The 9,550-nt window shown below is 47.3% G+C and overlaps 1 protein-coding gene across 9 annotated transcripts in view; it reads left to right on the top strand.

Moving 5' to 3' along the window:
- The first annotated feature begins 1,029 nt into the window (after positions 1-1,029).
- The window catches only part of IL1RAP (interleukin 1 receptor accessory protein), a 62,773-nt gene continuing 54,252 nt past the window's right edge, over positions 1,030-9,550 (top strand). For all 9 annotated transcript variants that reach the window (XM_073359027.1, XM_073359029.1, XM_073359028.1 and 6 more), the window contains exon 1: positions 1,030-1,140. The gene's annotated coding sequence lies outside the window, so the exon portion shown is untranslated. The remainder of the gene's footprint in view (positions 1,141-9,550) is intronic.

Below are 9,550 nucleotides of genomic sequence, written 5' to 3'. Positions count from 1 at the left end.
CTCTGGGAGAAGAGTCACCATGATCCTGGGTTCCCTTCCCCCTCTGTTGCTGCCGCGAGAGACTCCGTCCCCCTAGTATGGCTCTAAAGCCTCCTAGCAGCGTGCCTGTCCTTTGTCCCTTTGAGGTGCTCTTGTGCGTCCAGCAGGCACGTCTGCCCCTCAACCCACCCGGCCCAAGGGCACCAGCTTGAGATGCCTGGCAGATCTGTGAAGCCTTCCCTATTTGCATTCATTTTAAGGCAGCTTAAAAGAATTGTGGGGATGGATTTTTTTGCAGGGTGTTTTCAAGAAGATACTTAAAATCTCCCTCTTACACATAGTTCCAGCCTGACTTCTCCGGCTCTGTCACTCCAGATGGTTGAAGGGGTGTGTATGAGACAGGCAGCGGGCTAGGGATGAAGGGGCGGAGAACACAGAAGCCGCTTCCCCACCTCCCCGCCATCCCTGATGCCTCAACAGTAGTCTTCCCATCCTCCAGCTGTGTGAATGCAAGACCACCGGGAAGGGCAGAATCCCCTCCCTGCTGCGGAACAGCTGGAGCGTCTCGAAGAGAAAAAGTCTCGCTCTTTTTTTTTTCTTTTCTTTTGAACACCGGGAAAGAAAGAACCCCCCCCCTCCCGCCCCAGGCTGGCCCATTCGTAAGGACAGAATCTCCCTTCTTCTGCTGCCCATCTGCCACACCTGGAAGGGCAGAACTTGCCCCTCTGGCGCTGCACGTCTGGAAGGGAATGATCCCCCCCCCCCCTTACCACTCTGCCCTTTGCACATCTGGCAGGGCAGCATTTCCCTGCTCGGGCTGGTCCGTCTGGGAGGGAGCCATTTCCCCGCACCCCTGCCCCCCTTTCCCGGCACATCTGGCTCATCTGGAGCGCTCGTGGGGCAATCCAGACTCCCAGCTGCCAGGAAAGCTCCTCCCCCCTCCCCTCCCCTCCCCAAGCTTCCGCCCCTCCTGCCGCCGGGAAGGAAATCCTCCTTCATTTGCATAATAAGACGTCACTGGGGGAGGCCGGGCCAATCAGCCCCGCGGTGGGCGGGGCGCGGGGAAGGCGCCGTAAGGACAAGTGAAGAAGGGGCGGCGGCGCTCCGGGTTCGCTGGGTGCGGGACCCGCCGGCTGCGCGGTCCCTGGCGCCCCGGGGAAGGTGAGTGAATCGGGTCGGGGGGGGGGGGGGCCCTGCAGGGCCAGAGGTGGGGGGTCCTGCCGGGCCAGAGGTGGGGGGTCCTGCCGCGCCAGATGTGCAAGCGCAGCAGCAGCAGGTCCGGGACTCCGGATCGACTCCCCTTTGCCCAGCGGGGCGTCGCGGCGGGTGGGGGGCTTGTCTCCCCTCCGGATCCTCTCCGGGGCTGGTGTCGGGAAGCCCCGGCCCCGCTGCCGCGGAGGGTCCCTCCCGCCCGTGGCACCCCGGCTGGGTTCCTTCTCGCCCGGTGCTGGGTCTGCCGGTTCCCGGCGTGTAAACGGTCCCTGAGCGCGGCTGCCCTGCGCAGTGGGGCTGCCCGGACGCTTGCGGTCGCTGCGCTGCGCTGCGAGACGGCAGGCCTGTGGCACGCGCGATTTCGCCAACTTTCAGCCCTCTGCAGCAAACACGAAATGTGTGTGTGGGGGGGTGTTTGTTGTTATTAAATCTTAACTGTGTTTTATTTAGAAAAATAATAATCCTGCACAGTCTCCTTTACTTTGTGTTCTAGCTCTGCCACAGAGATAGCCCTAGGCAAATCACTTAACCCCCCCCCCACCTCGTGCCTCAGTTTCCCCGTCCACAGAGCGGGGAAATTAATTCGACCTGGTGAAAAAAGGGGCACAGTAAATCACAAACACGAGCAAATTCGCACACACCAAAAGTCCCTTTATCTGAACATTTTCAACCAACTCTAGTAAGTGAGCAGGAGGGAGCAGAAAGGTTAAAAGGCTTAATTCATTTACGTTTGTAATGTGTTTTGAGATCCTTCGAGGAAAGGCATTGTAAGTAATCACTGTTGTTATGAAATGGAGAACCTAAATAATGAGCTTTGTAAAGTAATGTACTTTACTATTTTTGTTTCAATAAATGTAAATACATCAGTTTTCCAGATCCCCAAGATCACTTAGAATAGTAGAAATTAGGTGGAAAGGAAAGATGCACTAAACCGAGCAAGATATATTTGATAGAGGACGCACCCAGTATTAAAATGATGGTAGCTAAAAGGGCCACAAAATGCACACCGCAGCTGCTTCAGCAGCTTCACCCGTATTCTCTGCATTATCTGAAATGCAAACTGATTTGCTTTAATTCTCTCCTTTGGATGAGGGTGTGCGCAGGGAAATTGGACATGTTGATTCCTGGCCACGCGTCCAGTGGCACGGGGTGTAACTCTAACTTTCATCTCCACTTCAAGCAGAAGAGCCTTCAACAACTGCACTCTTCTGCTGTACAAGCGGGTGAGGATGGGTCATATTGAAGACACAACACGAAAATAGAATGAAAAGGACATATCCTAGCGTGCAGCGGTCCCTCCTGTTTGGCAATACAGAGAACAATCTGAAACTGATTAGTCGCTGGCAGCAGCCGGACCCTTTTCACCATGTGTGCTTGTGGAGGTCAGCTGCCTGCAAATGCAAAACATTCTGTCGCAGTATTTAGCAAGAAAATGATGAAGTCTGGCTTGTTTTGTTGGAGCAGGGAGAAAGGCAGAGCATGGGGGCCACATCTTGTAAGCCCTGCAGTTCTGTGACCTATGTGGGTTTCATTTTTATCTGTTTTCCACATGGGTTGATTAATAAACACCACCAGGGACTGTCTCTCACAATGTATTTGTACAGTGTGTAGAAGAATGGGTCCCTGATTTTGAGGCCTGTAGGTGCTATTGTAATACAAAACACACACACACACACTTTTGTGGTCTTCCTGCTGGCCACTCTTTCGTGGTTCAGCCAGTGATGATGCACTGGCAAAATGTTTGAAACGTCCTTTACTATTTTAACTAATTGGCTTTATTTTCATTTATTTTGTCATTGCACCAACTGCTTCTTTTATTTCTGAGATCCCAGCATGCACCTGACCAGATGTAATTAAAGCAGTTAGTTTTCCTGACGGTCTGTTTTTAACTCTGCTGCCTTCTTTGTGGTGCCCAGCTGGTCCCTGAGCAGACCTCACTGAACTTAGATTTGCTGAGCTGCACTCCTCAGGGTTGACCTTGCGAGGTGCTGAGGGCTTCCTACTAGGAGCCATGCCGTCAATGCCTGCTGAAGTCCATAGTTAGGCCCCAGCACAGTCTTCTGTTCCCACTCATCTCTTACCATCCCCATGAATTTTATTTCAGTCCTTGACAAGCAGAGGACGCTGCCAGCTGTCAAACACTCTCTCCTTTTAACAGGATTCTGGGGTGGCACAGGCAGAATGCTTACTACATTGCAGAATGCTTACTACAGCTGATGACGTGTGAGAAGGAAAGAACCCAGATTGTCTTGTAGAGCCTGAGCTGAGTTTTCAGGGCTGGTAGTTAGAAAAGTAACCTATGTGTGAATGTGTATAAAATATGCCAGCCAACTGCTCCAGCCATGCTGTGCTGTTTTTTCATTGACTCTTACAGTCAAGGTGAATTGAAGTGTTTTAGAAAATAAAAATGTATACACCTAAAAAGACAAATGGCTCCATGTTAACAGTGAGCTGAGACACTTGCAGCATTGAAGATCTGAGTTCAAGACCTCCTTGGGGTGTCTTTCTCCCAGCACAGCTGGTGGTTTTCACCGACACCGAAAGCAGAGCGGAGAACTGCATCCTTGGACAGTCCTGCTTATTTAGCTGATTTGGTAGCACCCTGTGGCTCACAGCCGCTGTTCCTTCCAGCAGTGCTGTCTCAGCAAGGTAGATCAGATGCAGTGGCAGAAGGAAAGCATCGAGAGTTGTCATGTTTACCATGCGTAAACTGACTTCTCTGTTCTCCAGGCCACCTTGGAATCTGGAAATCACTTGGAGGCAGAGCTCATGTGAATTCTTTTTGAAGTGTGGAGCTGCGTGGCCCGTAACCCCACCCCACTTGGCTACAAGCTGCTATCAGATGAATATATCATCCTGCAATTAGGCTTCTGCTAGATTGACACCAAATAACCTTTTAATTTGGGCCTGAATTTAGGATTTTTTCCCCAAAACATAAGGCTAATTTAATATTTCTCTTTAAAAAGCCTATAACATTGCAGCATTCACAGGAGGGACAAAACTTGAAATTGGAGAGAGACGAAATTGAATAGTCAGTTTTTGTTGTGTGACCGAGAAAGGCAGAAGTACAGCAAAAATAATGAAAAAGCAAATTGGCTTTTCAAAGAGTCTTCTGTTTTAGTAATCGAAGGTGTTGTCAGGACTGCAAGGACAGTTTGTTAAAAAGGAAATGTTTTATCTGTTACCGTCTCTTTAATTTAGATGCACAGTGGTTTTTTCAGCTTTCTAGATTCCTTGTATTAGACAAATCAAAAAGCAAGGCAGACAATTTTTGTCATAGGCCTTGATTCTGCCTGCACTTATGTACGTGAATAACTTTATTGCATGTGAATAGTTCAACAGGTCCATTCTTGTTAATAATTTACTCATGTCCATGAGTGATGGCAAGACACTGGCCTTCATGCTTAGAGCTGGATGTCACATTATTATTAATTATTATTATTAGGGCTGTCAAGCGATTAAAAAAATTAATCGTGATTAATCAGGCAGTTAATCACACTCTCAAACAATAATAGAATACCATTTCATTAAACATTTTTTGGATGTTTTCTACATTTTCAAATGTATTGATTTCAATTACAACACAGAATACAAAGTGTACAGTGCTCACTTTCTATTTATTTTTGATTACAAATATTTTCACAGTAAAAAAGAAAGAAATAGTATTTGTCAATTTATCCAATACAGGTACTGTAGTGCAATCTCTTTATCATGAAAGTTGAAAGTACAAATGTAGAATTATGTACAAAAAAAACTGCATTAAAAATATAACAATGTAAAACTTTAGAGCCTACAAGTCCACACAGTCCTCCTTCAGCCAATCACTCAGACAAACAAAGTTTGGTTACAATTTGCAGGAGCTAATGCTGCCCGCTTCTTTTTTACAATGTCACCTGAAAGTGAGAACAGGCATTTGCATGGCACTGTTGTAGCCAGCGTTGCAAGATATTTACGTGCCAGATATACTAAACATTCATATGCCCCTTCGTGCTTCGGCCACCATTCCAGAGGACATGCGTCCATGCTGACGACGGCTTCTGCTTAATAACAATCCAAAGCAGAGCGGACCAACGCATCTTCATTTTCATTATCTGAGTCAGATGCCACCAGCAGAAGGTTGATTTTTTTTAAATTTTTTTTTTGGTGGTGGTTTGGGTTCTGTAATTTCCGCATTGGAGTGTTGCTTTTTAAAGACTTCTGAAAGCAAGCTCCACACCTCATCCCTCTCAGATTTTGGAAGGCACTTCAGATTCTTAAACCTGGGGTCGAGTGCTCTATCTATCCTTAGAAATCTCACATTGGTACCTTCTTTACGTTTTGTCAAATCTGCTGTGAAAGTGTTCTTAAAACGAACTGTGCTGGGTCATCATCCGAGACTGGCAGAATGCGGGTAAAACAGAGCAGGGGGCATACAATTCTCCCCCAAGGAGTGCAGTCACAAATTTAATTAACACACTATTTTTTTAACGAACATCATTAGCATGGAAGCATGTCCTCTGGAATGGTGGCCGAAGCATGAAGGGGCATACGAATGTTTAGTATATCTGGCACGTAAATACCTTGCAACGCCAGCTACAAAAGTGCCATGCAAATGCCTATTCTCACTTTCAGGTGACATTGTAAACAAGAAACGGGCAGCATTATCTCCTGCAAATTGTAACCAAACTTTGTTTGTCTTAGCGATCGGCTAAACAAGAAGTGGGACTGAGTGAACTTGTAGGCGCTAAAGTTTTACCTTGTTTTGTTTTTGAGTGCAGTTATGTAACAAAAAAAAAATCTACATTTGTAAATTGCACTTTCACCACAAAGAGATTGCACTACAGTATTTGTAAGAGGTGAACTGAAAAATACCATTTCTTTTGTTTATCATTTTTACTGTGCAAATATTTGTAATAAAAAATAATAATATGAAGTGAGCACTGTGCACTTTGTATTCTGTGTTGTAATAGAAATCAACATATTTACAAATATAGAAAAAACATCCAAACATATTTAATAAATTTCAATTGGTATTCTATTAACAGTGCAATTAATCGTGATTAATTTTTTGAGTTAATCACGTGAATTAACTGCAACTAATCAACAGCCCTAATTATTATTATTATTATTTATTTGTTTTACCGTAGTGCCTAGGGGCCCATTGTGTTAGGTGCTGTACAAACACAGGACAAAAAGACACTCTTGCCCCAAACAGTTTACTGTCTAAGACAAGAAACAACAGATGGATATAGACTGATGGGAGAGTACCAGGAAACAGTGAGACAATATTGGTCAGCATGATACACAGAACCTTATCTAGCTATATATTTATACCAGGGTTATTAAGAAGCACACTACATTTTTCCTCAGAGGGATTTTACATTTGTTTTGCCTTTTTCTTTTTGTTTACACTTGTAGTTCTTTCTTTCTTCTTGATTGTTTTACCTGTGGTCCTAGAGATAAATAATGACCTAACTGCTGTTAATTCCACTGTAGGGGAGTCAGATTTTTGAACGGGTAGAAATCATTCCCATCTGTTAGGTTAACACTAGTGGTTTAAGGTGTTACATTGTGACTTGGGACGAGGCCAGATGTTCTGTTGCTTGATTTAAGATTCTCATGGTGATATTTAATCTGGCTTTTTTAATCATTTAAGAAACCAAGAGGAATGTAGTTAGATTTACAAAATGCATTTGGGCATATGCTTAACATGCTTTTTAATAAAACCCTAGCCGCTCAGTCTTGCTCATGCCGAAGTCAGTCGTTGTTTAGCTACTGACTTCTATGAGAACAGGAACAAGCCCTTATTCCGGCAAAGGTTTTACTGAAAGACGTCTATTTTTTCACAGCAATAAATTGCATTTCTATTGCTCCCATCTGCTGGGGCTTCCCATGTGCCCAGCTAACCTGCCAGAAGACAGTTTGTTCTAAGGAGAGTCGCTACATAATTTTTGTTATTTAATCAGGATTTAAACCCATGTTTTCAGTGGCGGGTAACCGGTGCATTCATCCATGACACCACCACGGCCTGCAGAACTAAGGGAATTAATCAAATATTTTGCACCTGCATGGTATTTAATAGCCTCACATCTCTAAGCACTTGAAAAACATTGATTAAGATTCACACTTTCCCTGTGAGGTAGGAAGGTATTATTGTACTCCTTAGGTAGGTGGGGAAACTGTAGCATGGAAAGCTGATGGCCCAAATTCTCGTAAGAATCCACTAATTTAGGGCATCTCAGTTTTCGGGACCCAGATCTTCAAAGGTGTGTAGGCACCTGACTCCTGTTGCTCAGTTTGAGTCCCTAGGTCCTGATTTTCAGAAGGGCTGACTACCGTGAGTGCTCTGTACCTCTGAAAGTCTCACGTTTAAACAGGAGGTACCCTAAATTAGGGGTCACTTAGGAAAAGTTTTCCAAAGGGACATAGTCAAGGGCGAAGCAAATCATGTGCAGAGCCGGGAGCAGAATCCTAACTCCTAGTCCCTTGCTGTATTAGTACCACAGTGCAAAAGGTAGGCACAGTGCAAAGCCAAACCAAAAGAATCCCACCTCAGCCCACTTTGATGTGTCACTGATTGCGGATAAAAAGCCCTGAGCTGCGTAGAAATCCTTTACCCCTAAGTCTAGGGCTTTGCAACCAAATTTTAAATACAGATAAACAATTTATTTTCCTCCAAATGGTCCCGCCCTTATTTACCAATGATTGAGATAAGGCAGGAAAATCTCTACACTGTTGCATAACTCGGTCAGCCTGGCAAAGACGCGGAGGTTGGTGTGCGCACGCTCATCCGAGCTGAATAAACACACGCTCTTGCCCAAGGAGTGTCTCCTGGCTGTCGAAACGCTTGACTTTAGCCACCCTGGCTTGATAAAGTTCAGCTAGAGGCAGGCGACGGGAGGTGGGGCGGAACAGAGGTCTGGGGAATACCTTGGCGGTCTGTCTGACACGCCGATGCCTTCAGACAAATAACATCCTCCCTCCAGAATAATGGGCTGTGCTGAGCCCGGGAACTTTACCCAGTGTCTGAAGGGGACAGTGGTGGTCTGAGCTGGTCCCTTGCACATTGCTGGCCCTGTTCTCCCCGGCTGGTTCCCAGAAAATGCCCACCTAGCCCTTTCCTGCCCACCGACCTGCATCGTTGGGGGTGCGCTGGCAAAGCAGACTTATGCTCCCCATGCTGTTCCAGGCGGGTGTCTTCAGAGAGGTGTGCAGCCTGCCTCCTCACCCACCCCTCCAGCTGCAGTGGGACCCTGCAGCTTCGCTGCTGGAGTCCTCTTCGCTGTGTCTGAGAAGCTGCAGAGCATGCCGGACGGGGGCGAGCACGGCCCTTAGTGAAAGGGGCCAGGGTGGGGGCAGCTAGTCCAGGTGGCTGCAACTGGTAGCCAAGGTGTGGCTGTGGGGAGAACTGCGCCAATGGGCAGCCCCTCGAGATCATGGCTCAGGGTAAGTGGGGACCCCCAGGCCTGTTCTGGGGAGGGTGGGAGCTCAGCTGAGCCCTATCTATCTTTCCCTGTCCCCAGTGAGAACCTCTCCCCCTTCCTGGAGCAATATGTCAGAGGAGCAGCCTGGAGCTCTCCTCCCGGGTCAGCTGGAGCCTGAGGCCCTGTGCAATTCAGTAACCACATGCTGCCGACAGGGCCAGGCAGACCTGGGCTGGGAGTGCTGAGTGGGCCAGGCTATGGGACTGTCAGCTGTTTGGGGCAGGGACTGGCTTTTTGTAGGGAGTGTGCAGCACCCAGGACAGAGGTGCCTTGATCCCTGCCTGGGGTGCCGAGGCATCACTGCAAAGCAAATAGTAATCAGTAAGAGTACGGGATGGGAGATTGAATCCACACCGAGGGGCTGGGAATACCTAGCTCCCTGAATGCAGCGTTCCTGCCACTTGGCAAACATAGTGCGTCCATCCCTCCTGGACTCTCCACATTACAGAGGGTCCTAAGTTGGCAGAGGGGGTGAGCGTGTCGCTCCAGGGCCATCGTCTTCCTCTCTCGCTTCGTGTTTGGATGGGTATAGCTCAGCACCAGTGATTCACGCTGTGCAACTGGCCATGGTTTTTCATCCCCGCCGCTTAGCTCAGGGCCGTAACAACATACGGCAGTGAAATTCAAAGGAGCCCTTTGCATATCCACTGGGTGCACTAAACAGGTATTTGCTGATAAGCAGTGTCAAGGGGCGAAAGGGGAAATTTCGAGTTTATTTATTTTGTGTGCATAGATCTTTCTAAAGGAATGCAGCGACTGAGCAGGAAGGAGGCTGCGGGGTTCGGTTGTGGGCAGTGCAGATTTTACAGTAATAAAGCACCCCCTTCCTGGCATCTGCGACTCGAAAACCCCAGGATTGAGACACTTGGAACTCACAGAGTGGGGGGTTTTTAGCC

This window comes from Lepidochelys kempii, chromosome 9, assembly GCF_965140265.1.
Source record: "Lepidochelys kempii isolate rLepKem1 chromosome 9, rLepKem1.hap2, whole genome shotgun sequence".
Taxonomy (NCBI): domain Eukaryota; kingdom Metazoa; phylum Chordata; order Testudines; family Cheloniidae; genus Lepidochelys; species Lepidochelys kempii.
This window is presented reverse-complemented; position numbering and strand designations above follow the sequence as displayed.